The sequence below is a fragment of the Anopheles merus genome, chromosome 2R, assembly GCF_017562075.2.
Source record: "Anopheles merus strain MAF chromosome 2R, AmerM5.1, whole genome shotgun sequence".
In the NCBI taxonomy this organism is placed as follows: domain Eukaryota; kingdom Metazoa; phylum Arthropoda; class Insecta; order Diptera; family Culicidae; genus Anopheles; species Anopheles merus.
Genome location: NC_054082.1, coordinates 53,731,434 through 53,747,762, shown reverse-complemented (window position 1 = coordinate 53,747,762; position 16,329 = coordinate 53,731,434). Strand labels below are relative to the sequence as shown.

At 41.3% G+C, this 16,329-nt stretch overlaps 1 protein-coding gene across 1 annotated transcript in view; it reads right to left on the bottom strand.

The window, feature by feature from the left end:
- LOC121590633 (elongation of very long chain fatty acids protein AAEL008004) overlaps positions 1-1,172 on the bottom strand; it is a 42,777-nt gene extending 41,605 nt beyond the window's left edge. Inside the window, exon 1 of the mRNA XM_041910465.1 lies at positions 588-1,172. The gene's annotated coding sequence lies outside the window, so the exon portion shown is untranslated. The remainder of the gene's footprint in view (positions 1-587) is intronic.
- Between the last annotated feature and the right edge of the window lie 15,157 nt (positions 1,173-16,329).

Genomic DNA, 16,329 nt, shown 5'->3' with positions numbered 1-16,329 from the left:
GTGTCATCGTAGAGGGGAGATATAATTGAATTTACGTACCAAACAACCTGCGGCAAACAAATCGGTTAGCTTTTTTGCTGTTGCCCCCAAACCATCCTCTTCGACAGCTTCCTCGACAAGGGTTGAATAAAACGGGCAAACAAAAATCGAAGATCGATGGACCGGAGCGAACAAGACACGAAAAAAAGTCATTATTTGAGGTTTTATTGAGGTAGTCGCCGTCCCCGTCCACAAGAAGACTTCACTCGAGTACTCGAACGGAACTCGGGAAAAAAGATCGGCAAATTCGTCAGTAGATGTGGTACGTAATAAAAAATGGGAATCGTTCTTTTTTTCGAAACCTTCCAGAACGTTTAACGAGAGTGTCTGATATTGACGCTGGTGACTTTGCGGTTATTGTCGATGTGTAGCGAAAGAAAAAAGGGCGATGAATAGATCTCAGCACAAGCAGGCCGGGATAATGAGAAGGAAACTCTTGAGAAAACAGGTTCCTTTTTTACGGTGTTTGATGCGCAATAGTTCTTCAATCATTCCAGCAATATCTGCGTGCTAACTCTACACAACAATTGAACATTAATTGCACTTACCCTATCGCTCGGTAGAAGGGACGTCAAAATAGTCCGGGTGATGGCAACGATTCGGGGAGATCCGTAGCTCAAAGTCCATCCAGTCAAGAAGTATCTTCCGGCGAGCCGTTGGACGATGTGTTCGATCGCATCGAATCGTTCGTTGTTGATGACGTCAAACGCGTCGTGATCCTCGGACACTGGCCGCCTCTACCAAACACACAGCTCTCGTGCCGTTGCGGAAGGTGCTCAAAATAGCCACTTGTGGTTACTTCTGTTCTGATGCTCCACAATAACAAAAAAAGACATGGTAAATAATACGGTAGGTATACGTCCAGAACTACGCTGCTTCAGCTTGCGTCACATGCGGGGCGAACCTAATCGAGCACGGTTAATCGTGTCTGAAGAAAATTGCCACACAAACACGTTCTAGAGGTGGGTATTTCCCAAGCACTATCTTCCAGCCTGTGAAGCGTTATTCTGTACAATAATCGGCAATCGGAGGAAAAACACCGTTGCAGTTCCGGGTTTGACACGGCACAATCACATAGAATCCATTAAGCAGACACGAAGGAAGACACAAAGGAAAAACAAAACCTACTGGGTATGTCCCCAATGCAAGCGGCTACTTTGTAGTGGTGCTATGCCAAACCAAACGAGGCTTCCTTCATGGCATACTTGTTGCCGAATTTCAAAATTGTGTCATTTCTGGCTAGTTGCACATTTACGTTGCTAAAATAAAACACGAAAGCAATAGATAAAGGAAGAGAAAGTTTGAACTAGCGATAGAGCAAAAATTAGAAATTACAAATAGCGCTAATTAGCACCACTTTTAATGCGTTCCAATTGTTAAAAGGAAATTGCAAAACTATATGCTATCTGTCCGTATGTCTGTCTGTCTGTCAAAACGTCTACTAGCCTTCACCAACGAGCCATGTTTGATAAGAAGGCATCTTATGATACGAAACGCTGCAATAAATTGTTGCACAAAAAAGTATGAAGGTTGTACAAATAATACAATTCGACAATTATCTTATAACCTTTCCTCAAAGTTTTTCTTAAATCTTAAATGTTTCATAAATTATGAGATAGCACTACCGTAGGTGTGAAATTTCGTCAATAATGTCATTAAAGATCGATTAATGATTACGATCCCCTCAAGTTACGACAATTCGCAGAGACGATGATTTTGATTTTGACAGTGAAAAGTTGTCAGTGAAAAGAAATTGATGTATTTTTTTTTAATTTCTGTGCTGATAACCGTTACACATACATTTACAAAGATTCCACAACTACTTGATCTTTAACATCTATATCGTGTAACCGACTTTTGGTGTAAAATTAATACATTACCAAACATTGTTTCCAATAAAAATCCCGATATCATAGATTTCGACTCTTCAACTTCTGTTATAAACTCAACATTGACAGATATTCGACATACAACTTTTTCAACTAACGCCTTGCTTTGGGAAATTTTTTCGGTCCCAAATATAGTCGTATCTAGGGGGAAACCTGTATTTATTTTACTATCCAACTGAAAACCGGCTTCCCACTTCAACAAGGGCTCATATATTTAAAGGGCATAATTCAAACGAACGTCCAAGGTTTTAGAAGATTTTTAGAAGTCAAATTTAGCGCGCGGAGGTTATCCGAATCGAACGCGATAACCGTACTGGCCACGCGTTAATTTAGAAAAAAATCCCTTAAATCGTTCATAGTCGTGGCCGTGTACGCCATGCTAAATGAAGATTTATGCAAATCATTACACACATGGTGAATAATTCTCACAGGTTTTGTGAGGCGATGGTGCAGGATAGGGTGTGAGTAGGTTGTCGGGTGAAACTATCAAAATATGTTATAAATGTCTGATTGATAATAGGCTCACTGTGTGCAATCCTATTTCTTGTAAACTAAGCTTCAGCATTGGTATTGATGGTCTGTGTTTGAAAAAAAAAAAAAATGGACGCATACATTAACCTTACATCCTTAGCATTGAAATGTTGACATGGATTTGTTAAAACAGACGGTGGGTAGCACTCGTTAGGCCATTTCCCCCCAAACCATTACCGTGTAACCGTCATAACATTCCCGGTGTCTGCTTTTAGGGATTCAGTCGTTGAAAAAACGCCGTGAGATAGCTAAATGCCTTTTTATATCAGGACTACTTAACCACCACATTGATGCTCCTACTCTATTAGCTACGATAGAATTTAACGCGCCATCTAGGAATCTACGTACACGTCAATTCATATCCGTCCCTCGTTATAGAACTCGTTTTGGCCAGTCTGATCCTATGTCAGCTATGTGTCGAACTTTCATAAATAACTTTGATTTATTTGATTTCAACATGCCACAGAATGTTTTTAGAGATAGACTCAGGACACAACTTACGTAATAATTTTATTTTCAAAATACATTTTCTATTCTTGTCCACCTGTTCTCCCCGATCGATTTATGTACCTTACATAGTCTATAAGCAATAATTTAAGTACATTCATGTAGGATCTTCAAGATCCCGATGGATTAATCAATAAACATATAAACATATAAACAAACAACATGACCATCAGCTGAGCATTTTCACAAAGTATTGTTTGCGGATTGTGGCACGTGTTTAGTATGCACTTAAGCTAACCTCAAGTGCACCGAATCTCAGCTGTTCGGAACTGGGTCCGAGAGAGTCGGAACGGGACTATCGACCTGTACCATCGTGCTGTCTCTGTAGCCTTGTCCTCATCAGTAGCCACACACATCATCATCATCATCATCATCATCTTCCAAGCGGCGACTGCCCACTTCTGCGTGCGTGATGCGGCAGATACTGTAACCGGCAATTATCCGAGCAAAGTGCGCAATCGAGGACACCTTTAAATTGACCCAACGGAATGACCTTGACGGGATACGTACCACACTATCGGCCGGGTAACGCTGGACACACGCAGGAAGTAACAGACCGCAGTGGAAGTGTTTGAAAGATCGCAGCGAATAATTAGATGGCGTAACCTTTAGCGGTGCGGTGTAAGAGGCTAACCCGAGCAGAAAGGCGACCAAAACAGCGGTCACAAAAACACTGGCAAACACGAGAAGTGGACCTTCGTTTCGGACACTTCCGGCATTTTCGGGGCGCATCGATTCTCTGATGCGTTCTCATTTAATGTGCGGTGCGTGACGAAGTGTGGCGCGCAGACTTTGGTCTGCCGGCTGCCGCAGGAAGTGGATGGCACAATTGAGCAACTGCAAGTCGCTTCATAAATGATAATCAAAAGCATACAATACCCAGACTGATTTCGGCTGGCAGAGGTAAGTGTTGCTGTGAGCATTGTAAGTGTCATTGAAGAAAGACGCGAAGGTTTGTTGATCGTGAGGATCAGGGTTTTGTTAGAAAAAGGCTTAAAGCTGTTAATGGTATGAAGGTCGTATGGTCAGGAAAGGAATGTAATTATATTTATTTTTTGTAAATAAATCTTAAATAGGATAAATTACTCATTTATAACCATTTCGATAACTATTTCATATTTGTACTGGCTTAAAATTGACAGACACAATTTTTAAAATAATTTTCAAAACATCATTTCCACCTAAAACTGGTCCATCACGGGGGGTATACGGGGAAAGAAATACGAACGGCTAATCACGTTCTGCGACGCGTGTTGATCAAACGCATTTTCCTAATCGTCAACCCCAATCGGACGACTCCGAGCACAGCGAATGAAGTTTAGATGCACGACGGTCGAAAGCTCTTCGAGAAGGTTAAATAAATAAAGCATTCGGCCCCCAACAAAATCAAACTTGCAATCGAACGAGTCCGATTTCGAGCCACCGAATGTGGATCAAGGGTGATGAGCAAGCCGGCCAAAAACGATGCCAACCATCATCAGTACGCGTAAGTCCATCCATCAGCTGGAAGGAAATCGGCACAGTAAGAAGCAAAACCAAAACAAATAATGGAGAAGGAAACATATTAAACGAAGTGAAAGAGAGAGAGAGAAACACAGACACATACACACACATACATCGGATACAAAGTTGTCCAATCGTGTGCACTGCTTTACATAATCGAAGCCATGCACACATCGCACGTGAAAATCACGCACGCACGAACGATCGCAACTCGCCAGCGCCAACGTAAAGAAAAAAGAATAAAAGAAAAACATTATGAGTTAATGCCCACACGATCAAGCGAACGTGAGAGGGTCGATCTTTCGATCATCAACCAAAATTTAAAAGAAAGAAAAAAGTGGAATAACGACGCCAAAAGCTTTACACTACGTAACGTCTTATTTTGGTTTTTGTCTTGTTAAAACATTCATTCAACTAATGAAAATCCGAAATAGCATTTCACAACAACAACCACAACAAAAATCCACAATGTAGTAAGAGACAGGTTAGCAAGGTAGAAGCGAACGGATCCGCTATTGCCGGTTTTCCTTCGTGAAAATCGAACGATTATGTGCCGCTGGCTAGACACTGGCCACCGTGGGCTGACGGGTGGTATTCTTGTTAGTGTCTGTATCATCGGCCAAGGTCAGGTAACAGTAGTCATTCGGTCGATGTAACCTTTACCGTCGTCACTCGCAACTAAACACCACTGGTGGCACGAGGTGCCGTCGATCGAGGTGTTGATGCAATCGATGGTTCTTGCAAACCCCCACCATAACGATCTTTCGGGGGCGGGTGACCTCTCTAGTACCTGACAAAGGACTGCAATAAATTTTGGATCTCTTCTTACATCACGCAAAATCGGACGCAAACATTTATGACACCGTGCGTGTAGTTCAGGGCGAACTTTCTGCGAGGATCATACCCTCGACCGTGTCAATTAGCCGCATGACAGGTAGCAGCATCCGGTGGAAACGAACGCTAACCTTGGTGTTTGACCACGCAACGGAAACCTAATCACACGTGTGAAAGACGATCATGATTGCGCCGTGAAGGATGTGAATAGCAACGGCAGTGAGCTTGTAAAAGCAAACTTACTAAATGTCAATGAAAACTCCTCCATTTTGATGGGGGTTGAAACAGGTTGACTGATCGTTTGAGAGCGAAAAAAAGAAACGATGGAGTCACAACGATACATAAAAACCTAAATCGATCACCGTAATCATGTTGATCAGATGTGAAAGATTGAAGTAATCTAACGTCAATATCTTTTCTAGCAAACCATTTTCCAATTTTTTCCTCTTAAACTGTTTAACGAGCAGTTTGTTCGAAAAAAAGGCTTCTTCAATACGATCGTACATTTGATTGGATGTTTGAAGGTTTTACGATATGCTATACATTTTTCTCGTGCAATTTAATCTCGATGTAATCAGCCATCGTTCATATAATGAGTCGCCATCGGGCTTCTTGAGTGTATTGCATTTTTTAAATCTATTTTTGCCATCCCATGCCGTTTGGTGCCATCAATTTGTTCAAGTTTTTAGTTGTTTTTTGTTTTGGTTGCATTTTTTCTGCCCTCCAGACAACTATTTCATCGTCACGGTGTCTGATGTTTGGTATCTTCTCCAACACATTGTTTTTACTACATTACGCATTTCAACATCATCTTTTTTATCGCACTTTGCCAATGCGCACAACAGGCGGGCTCAAAAACAACACTACGACGAACGGTCAAGTGAGCAGCGAGTTAGCGAGGCAAAGTGTCGAAGTGTAGTACTTTACGATCACCGTGCCTATCATCATCATCGTCGCCGTCCTCCAAATATCCTTCACCGTAGAAACCGATGCGAACTTTAGAACATTTTGTGTTTTTTTTTTCTCCCTTCATTCTATATTGGCTCCCTCTCGATCGAGTGATTTTGAGTGGAGAGTTAACAACGGTTCAAGCAAACACATAACGAAGTACAAAAAATGGTGGATTTAGTTTTTGTACAGTGTAATTAACATTGCCGCACCGAAACAGGTACTTAGTCGAAGCGGAAGTAGAACGGGGTAGGATCTGTGCTAAATGCAAGATCGTCAATTTGTTATCCGGTGTTCAGATTTTTGGTTGATTGATTTATTAATTTAATTATGCTTGATAATCCTATCGAGTAGCTGTTACCTGGCAGATTGTCATGTACTGTCATGCAGTCAACTTTTGCAATGTGATTGATGCACTTAATTCCGAAAATAAAAATCGATTCACAGTATGATGAAACGTTGAATAAACAAATTAACTTATGGAGTATTTTGGAAATTATTTTCATTCTTTTTGTGTAGGGGATATTTCGGTCAGTTTAACATACATGTTGTTTTCCGCTACAAACAGTTTGTACTGGTATTTGAGTTTTTAATGCTTTGCAATATTAGGGAGATTTCTTTTCAATGTCAGTGTTGACCTTAACGCAGGTGTGCCAATATTTACATTACATTGTGTGGCACATATCTAATTTTAATGACATTTTACTAAATAAATTATGAATATAATCACTTTGATCAATTAGCAAACTCACTTAAAAAGAAAAAAGTGTCATTTAAAGCCTAATATAAAATTTTGAGCAATTTGTGAGGCTGCAGAAGGTCTGGTCGATTTGTACATCAGCAGTGCTGAAGCAGAAGCATATTTAACACCTTTGTCGTGGAAAATTGTACCTGTATCGGGCCAAAAGTCAGCACTGTGATATAAACAACAAGGCAGATTGATAGTAGCGGTTTCACACGTGGTTGTGACTTGTCAGGACTTGTCAGGAAAGTACAGGATGCGGCTGTTTGCTCCAATTCTCAATTCCAAAAGAGCCTGTACAATAAGGGTGTCGTAGAATCCACTTTCCTTCACATGAATTCCAAGCTCACCAATCTTAATTTTCACATGTCGTGCGAAAGAGTCAAGAAAGTGTCCCCAAATTATTAGATCTCCTGAAAAACCCCTGCACTATTTCTGAATCAGGAAGTGGGTGACAATAACAAACTTACCAAATGTTTGCCTTAGGTAATGGTCATAGAATCGCCGAATTCGATTTTCCCACATGCGGCAAGAAATAAGTTTTCTAAATTTTCAAGATATTATTATGATTTTTTGTTGTTTCTTTATAAAGATAATCATTATTTTTTTGTGTTTTGCAACATTTGACATTTCATTTCATTTTTTTTATTTAATTCGACGGACTAATAGGCCCCCTCGAAAGCAACACATTTACAATATTTACAATAATTTAGAGTGATTACGTGATAGAGCTACGCGAGAGGCGCACGAGTCTTAGGAAGGAGTTGGGGGACATACCAGGTACCGGGTTCATATAGAGAGCAAACGGAGTTGAACTCATTACACATACGGTAGAACGGATTTAACCTTTAAGTTGGCAACCGGATACCCGGGTATTTTTTTAACTTTGAACTGCAATAACTTTTGATTCATTACTTTTATTGACCTGAAATTTTCCGTGGCCTCCCAACTTTTAATTTATGATTTTTTGGGGCATAAGTTGTAATTTTAAACAGCCTGTAAGTATTTTATTTTGATTTTTTTTTAACTTTACCACGTAAGTTGGCAACCAGCATACCCGGGTATTCCATACATTTTGTATGGAGAATGACGTTTCTCTTCTTCCTCTTTTCGTATTGTGCTTATTTTCGAGTCATGTTCAAGCGATTCCAAATTTCAATTTGACCGTTATTTTTATAATAAAATGAAAAAACTTAATGAATAAATGAAATAGAAGAGAATATATGGTCGGCATTACTTGCTTACAGCATTAAAATATAGAAAGCATTGTTTACCTATGAAAATCGTTAATTTTTTGCATCAAAACTTGTGGAATACCCGGGTATGCCGGTTGCCAACTTACGTGTGTAAATCTGGTTGCCAACTCTACGGTTAAACGACCAAAGCGTGTACGACGGTCCTCGATGGCGATAAGATCGCGGGGACGAAGTGTTCTAGTTGGAGCGTTTAGAAGTTTATTTTCGATAGAAGAATGCGAGAATCTATACGGAAGATTAGCAGATCAACTATGAAAGCACTTTGTGCGTTACGGTGGCGCTCTTCAAGGGACTCAAGTCCATGCAAGACGCAGCGAGTCCTATAATGGGTGTTATTAAATCGGCGTAAAGCGTGCCGGGTGGCTTTTCGCTAGATGGATTCGACACGCGCCAGTTGACGGGATGCAGTGGGCCACCAGATAACTGAGTCATTTTCAATAACAGACCGAACTAAGGAGCAGTAAAGCATTATCACATATATTGGGTCGCCTAGTTCTCTAGTTAACTGTGTTAATAGACCTACTAGCTGATTGTCTTTAGATATAAAATGTTCTAAAGGTTTGTCGAAATTGAGTTTTCCATCAATAAAAACTCCTAGGTTGCACATAGGGTTTCGTGAATGGCTTTATGTGATAGTGGTACATTTTTCGATACTGAGCGTGAGGCAGTTACATGTGCTCCATACGAAGAAAGAGTCCAAAATGCGTTGTTAGCGTGCTTGGTCGCTAGAAGTTTCAACTTGGAGAAACAGTTTAATGTCATCAGCATACATCAGGTGACAATTGGCAGGAAGTGCGACAGAGATCGTTCATATATAATATAAAGAGCAGTGCTCCGAGGTTGCTTCTCTGGGGCACTCCTGAAGTTACCTTTAGCTGACAAGAGGAATGTGAGCCCATGCTTACAGAGTAAGTGTGATGATCAAGATAGGATCGCAAACATGCCATAGTCGAGCTGGGGAGCCCTAATATATCCAGCTTTTTTTAGTGCGATTGAGTGCGGAATCGAATCAAATGCCTGAAAATCGCATGCGGTGATGTGGCAATATTAAATGAATTTGTCAAATCCCATACAAAACTTTGCGGCAAAATCGCATGCGGTGAAGTTCTGACCGTTCTCCCGTTCCTCCAGAGTTTCCATGGTACGATTTAAAAATATCATTAGAGTCCACATACTTTTCAGTTCGCGGGCAACATTGCTTCGCATATAACGGTGTTGAGGGTAATTTTTCCGTTGCCTGTTTCTAATGCGAACGTTTCAATGTCGTTTTTATAGGAAAATACTAACAGAATATACAAAACTTCTATAGCTTTCTATTTTTGAAGCTTGGTCTACGCCGCGAAGATATTTCATTTACGTTTGCAACAATCATTTTCTATAAAAATAGTCAAAATAATTAACTATTTATTTCACAAAGTCATCGTGGGTCGCATAAGAGGGCCTCCACACATCCCACGGCCCGCCTAAGTCTTTTTCAATTGAGTCAATTTCGATTTTCCGACTGACTGGCAGATCCTAACGTTCTCTCATACCGTACCGTTAAATATTGTTTTGTTTTCATTTCAAAATAAAAAAAAAAGTTCTTTCGCTTTGTAAATGTCCATTTTTATGTTTTCAATACAATTGTTAGTAAAAATTTAATTCACTATGCTACAATGAAGTACATTAGCATATGTACAAAGCCTCCACACGTACTGGGGCTCATGTAGTGTACCGTATTGTCAACTTCTATTTATCGTAATACGTCCTACGCGGACATGCCACCGGCCTATACAGGCTTTCGAGACTTAATTCATTACCATGTAGCCGCGGATAGTCAATCCTTGCTACGGGGGGACGGTCCATTCTAGGTTTGAACCCATGACGGGCATGTTATTGAGTCGTTCGAGTTGGCGACTGTACCATGGGACCGCTTATTGTCCTTATTGTCAAACTCATCGTATAAAAAGGAACGGTACGGTACGTTAGCCTGTAACGTGTGGAGGCCGCGGGCCGTAGTTAGGAGGCCTTTGGGTTAGATCACACTTGCTAGAGCCTGACTGATAGAGCGCAGTTGCCGAACAAGACATTAGACTCAAACAAATGTATGGAAATGAACAAACAACACAAACATCGTTTCGAACATGTTTAACTATACAAGTTTGATCGGGTCTGATGTCTTGTTCGATAGCTGTCAGAGTGCGGTTTAACTTTCCACCCAGTAATTTGTTCTGTTCCGGTTTTGTGGTACCGTCGTTATACCTTTGTTCTTGTATTTAAAGTAAAACTTTCTACATTATTTAACTCCAAATTTCTTTTCGAATGGCTACTATGATGAAATCTTTCATGTTGCCAACTAACTCAATGGAATTGCGGAAATCGTGCACCATTTGTGCACGATCTTTAAGCGCTTTTTTGTATATTGGTATCAATTTTCGCAAATGATTCATATATTGGTGAAATGAAAGCATATTGGCACTTGAAACGTCACAGAAAACTTATTTTACTGAAGTTCAGTAAAATTGTTTTGAATTGAAGTTTCAACAATCCTTTCAGTAAATAGAATTTTTACTGAATCATTCAGTAATGTCCGGTGCTCATAAAAATGAAAGCTCGTATAGTGAAATCCCAGCAAAGCCATTCTCATATTACTGATTTTTCAGTAGTTATTAGCGATTAAAAAATGACGAAATATTTCTTTTAAATTGAGATTTTATTGATGCGCAAAGATTGCCAGTTCCTCAGTTCATATTCATACATGTTTTATGTTGTTTGATACAGTTTTTATACTGTATTTTGCCGACCAACAAGTTTTGATGGTTCAGCAAGCGCTCTTAGACACCACGAAACTTCAGCTAGTACAGTGAATAGTAGCCAATATTGTACACACTAGTGATGGGCGGGTCGACTCGAACCTATCGGGTCGGAGCCATCCGTAAGCGACCCGGAGTCGTTGGAGTCGACCCGAAAGGTACAGGTAGGTTTAGTAGGTTCAACCACTCCAGTAGGTGCAAGAAAGCATGAGCGACTCCGACTCGTTGGTGCCACGAGTTCAGTTCAGGTCGGGCCAAGGTGGGTTCATTCTGACTCGCGGGTGCTGCGATTTAGGGTCGACCCGACTGTTGAGTAGGTGCGAGAAAGCATAAGCGACTCCGACCCGCGGGTGCAACAAGTTCGGGTCGACCCCAATGATAAGTAGGTGCAAGAAAGCATAAACGACTTCGACCCGTTGGTGCAGCGAGTTCGGGTCGTATGACCCACCAGTAGTACACACTAACACGGCTTCCAATTCTTTGAAATAAATCCCGCTCGCCGAAATATCATCTGAATTTTTATCGGGGTGCCTCTAAGCGCCTACCAAATCAACTTTTTGCACATCACGAGCACGATCACACCGCGTTGTTTTGTTTTGATGTTCTGACTCGATTGAACATCGATTTGACAGAATGAATTGCTGCATTTTCAGTAATTAGTTTTACTGATATTCAGTGAAACGACTAATTTGACACTGATTATATTTATTTTCAGTAAAATATGTATTACTGAAATGCATTCAGTTCGCCCAAAAGATTAGCCAGCCTCGGAGCCTCAATGTCCATCCTTCCGGGGGCCCTCGTCGCTAGTACTCTGTCCATACGGCATACATGTAATACAGACGACATACTATAGACTACCGATCTACGGGGCCCCAGGCGACCCCCTAGTCCGCCTACCGTTAGAGCGCCACTGTAATAGTGCCATGGATCTCAGGGTCCAGGCTCTTGCTTCGCATCACACTTTCCAGAGGAATATTGTAAAAGTTTCAGGTTCTCGTTAGTAAGCATCTCTGGTTGCATCTTCAAGAGATTCGCTAAATGCTTTTCAACTTCGGATGGCATTGGTAGCCTCACTCAGAGCTACTCTACTGTATTCGTTCTTGTGTCCGCTCCGATTAGGTGCCTTTTCTGCTGTGGTGTTCCCCAAGTATAGCAGCTATGAGGCGCATGCTGGATGAAGTTACTTCCGCTGTTAATTAACCTTAAAGTGGATAGATCAATGTCATTGTTGTTGTTATTGCTCCGTTAAGCGAAAACGAAACTACGAAATCTTCATCTGTATGTCTTCGATTATTTGTCCTGAGCATTGAAGTCTCTGATGAAGAATTCACGTCATGCAGTCAAGAGACAACCGTCGTACTGTCTCTCCAGCTACGTATAGCACACCTGAAAGAAACACGTCCCTTATATACATCGTATCGTTATCAGGGGAGATTTGTCTTGTTATGCGACGATTGCGGTTATTTTTATGATTCCCATGACAACTGCTTCGATATTAGGGGCACGGTCACGAGCAAAACGCAACTGTTCCCGGCTAAAAGTAACCGACAATAGAAACCCGACCGTGTTGTTCTGTACACTGGAGTGTCAATCACGTGAGCCTGGCCGCGGTCTAGGAAGCGGAAGGAAAACACGCATCAGCCATCTGCAGCGTGAGCATTATTCGCATTGATCTGCACCATACCGCGTTGATTAGCAAACTGCCACGACTGGGACATGTTTACTGGCCCCATGTGCAAACAGTTTGGCTCTGGCTCTGGTGGCCGCTACATGATACTAGGTTCTACAAATGCAGGTGTTTCCGATTAGCCGTGTTGCGAGCTGCGCGGACAGGGAGCGGCAGAGATCGGCCAAACTGTGTTGTTTGCTAAAGCTGTTTGCGGTACGCATAAACGAGAAGCTGAACATGGGGCCCTCCCGAAAATAAAAGAAAACAAACTACACCGTACCATGCTGGCGGGGTGCGGAAGTTTCTAGCAAAGTGTGTAGAGTCGCTAAATTTCAAGCATGACTCAATGGAATCGCAGGAATTATCACAGTTAATGGAAAAGCTCAATCGCGTTTCCTGGGTGCCAACGACTCGGGTACTATGCGTTCAAGGTTAGGCGCGTTTACCGGTTGATGCTGTGCCGTGCGGAGTGACGGTAAGGGAAAGGCCGCCCTGGTACATTGGGTAGTTTGGTCAGGAAGCGCAGCAGAATCATCCCGCCCGCTGATTGGCGGGCGTGTAGGCAGCACGCATCACGAGAAAGTAATTCAACTGAGGTGCGTTTTAGGCTTTCCGGGGTGGGGCAGACTTCTAACGGGGGTACTTCCCCGGGTAAACCCCGGGAACATCCGGATCAGCGTCGATCGCGCTCGATCGTTAGTCAGCCGCGGTTAGGTGGTTTGGGACGTGATCAAATTACACCACCAGCCGCTAGAACAGCTTCTGCCTCAATTTGCACACGGCGGTGTAATCCAACGCATCATCAATCCGACAGTTGGGTACGCATGGGACATTTTAATGAATTGTCCCTTGTGCGCCCCCGGGGGGCAGGAAACGGGCTCAGCCACTCGCGCAAGATCGATCGAAGCGCACGGTGATGCGGTGTGCTAGCCCTCGGTGTAGGGGGAAATATAGACAAGGCGGACAAAGACGCTGAAACCCGGCCCGACCAGCGCCATGTTGGTGATCGTTATGCGGCAAGTGTTCCCGATAGGCGGGTGGAAATTTTTACCGTTTTGTAGTGCGGTACTATGGGAAGATTTATTCACCACTGCCATCCTTGAGTCATCCGTCGCGTTGAGTCTTGCCGACATTGGAGCGCATTTGAACAGTGTGTGTGTGCATAATGGTTCAATTACACGTGTTTGGTTTAGAATAGAAAACTAGCGAATGGTTAACTTGTTGTATTCCACAAAAAAACCCCTTCAATGAGGAGTTAGATAGTTAGATGAACATTCTGTGCACTAACATTCAGTACATGTCCATTGAAATCTCACGCTATAATAGGTATCACAAAAGATATGCTTCTTATTCTTAGCTGGTTCAACAACTGTAGTCGGTCTAGCCTTGCTTCAGTGGTTTTTGAAGGGGTTGAGGTCCATGTGATTGAGCTACTTATATCGTTATATCCTCAGTTTTGGTTGTTTCAGACTATTATTAGTCAGGTGTACTCGATATTTCAAAATACCTCAGATTACTCAAATTTGCAACGTCGGACAACAATCCAGAAGCGACATATTCTGCTATCTAACTATCCCTAGGTGGAAGACTGTATAGGCCGATATGATTGCGTAGCTCGTTACTCCAAATAGAAGAAGTTTCCAGAATGTCTCAAATAGGCATATTTGTAGTTTTTGTGTTGAAAAAGTATTAAAAATATCAAAACTAAAACCATCGTTTGCCAAAGAACCACATGCAGTAATTTTTCTATATTTAGAGTATTACTCTATATGGAAAAGCTATATGGAAAAGCTGCCACTTTTTCCATAGAAATTCACTAATTGTTGCATGTTAACATGTGTTTTGGAGTTATGGCCAACATTGTTCACAACAGCACTGAGATTTGGGTTCGATCCTTCCTCGGACAGTGAATGCATTTACTGAATAATTTTATACTAATGATCACAAGGCCTCATAACGAAGCAAACGAAGTGACATCGTTCCAGACATTAGGAGTGATCGTAACTAAACTCGGTACAACGTCTTTGTCTGATTCCGTCATGGGTTCACATACAATCCAACCCATATGTGCCATAGGACGACCTTCCATTCGGTAGTATGCCAGGGGTTCTCAACATTTTAGGACGTTTTTCTTAACTTTTCTGATGGAAATTTTGAATTTGGATTGTAGATAACGGAGATTCTACAAGATCCGGTTTGATCAGGCACATTGATATTCCTATTGGATTGTGAGCCTATCTTAATAGGATGCCGGTCCCGTCACATAAAGTTCACTTCATGTTAGAATAAATCCAGAAAGTGTCCCAAAATTATGAAAAGCCTTGAAAAACTCTTTAAGAGTACGTATCTAATATTGATTATAGAAGACCACCAGCTGGATTGTTAACTTTACTGACAAAAATATATTACCAAATACAGGAAGGAACTTTTTCCTTACAGAACATCATTACCAAACATAAAAAAGGATAATAATTGAGAAAAAAAAACATTACTGATGAATTAAACAATTCTTTGTGTTTTGTTCAAATGTCACAATACAGATACAGTAAATAAAAATTAACATTGCGAGACATTTCAATTTATTTATTATTTTCTTTATTCTCCATTCCTGTATTTTGTTTGCTTTGCTATACAATTCTGCTGGCTGTTATGCTGTTATGCCTGTCTTATTACTATGCATGGTTTCTCTCAGCTTTAATTTTATTCTTCCCCTTCAGATTCAAGCGTTTAACGTTTTATTTAAACCTCAGCACTACAATTCATGTGTTTGCATTTTTGTTTCTTCACTCCATCCACATACTGCTTGGTGGGGGAACATTCACTTTCTTCGATTTTATCCTACCAGAACTGTGCCGGCTGCCAGCCATAACCCTATCATCAAATGCTAACAACGAAGCGACGATTGTCATTTCTTGTGCTATGTGTGTATAACTATACGCAAGTAAAATGGGGCGATTTAAAATTAGAACAATTACGAAACAAAAATGTTTCCTAACGGTGATACAACACAAAAATCGCAACTAAACAAAATAGATAACATTGAAGATCGTTAGACAAAACAATACATACCTATGACCTACGAGCATACTCGTATCTCTTACTCACTAACAATGAACTATGAGAAGGAAGCATGACAAAACACACCCACAACACACGTAGAAAAGTTGGTGATCGTATTTCATTCGATCTGCATTCGGGGGCGTAGCAGCTGTGCATAAGCGCTTTGCGTTATGCTCTCTTTAAAAGCTAACCACATTCAGCTGTCTCGCGAAACATTGCATTCGAAAGCCTACCATGTAGAAAGATTTAAAAACTTGCAACAAACTCTTCTTGGTATCAGTTCCTTGCTTTCTGTTCTATATACGGAAAAAGTACAGACTTTCGAGACTTCACAGTTAATGTTCAATACCCGCCTTTGCCAAACATAGTTACACCCTTAGCAGATGACACTCGTTCGTACGAAGCATGGCGTGCCAAACACATAACTGGCTGTTAGGCTGTTGTCGTATTACTACTCGCAACAATGCAAAGCAAACCATCTCCGATTAATTACACAGGTTAATTAAACAACAGCGATCGCAGGGAGACTAGAAGGAACAAAAGTTTGACTTTTATG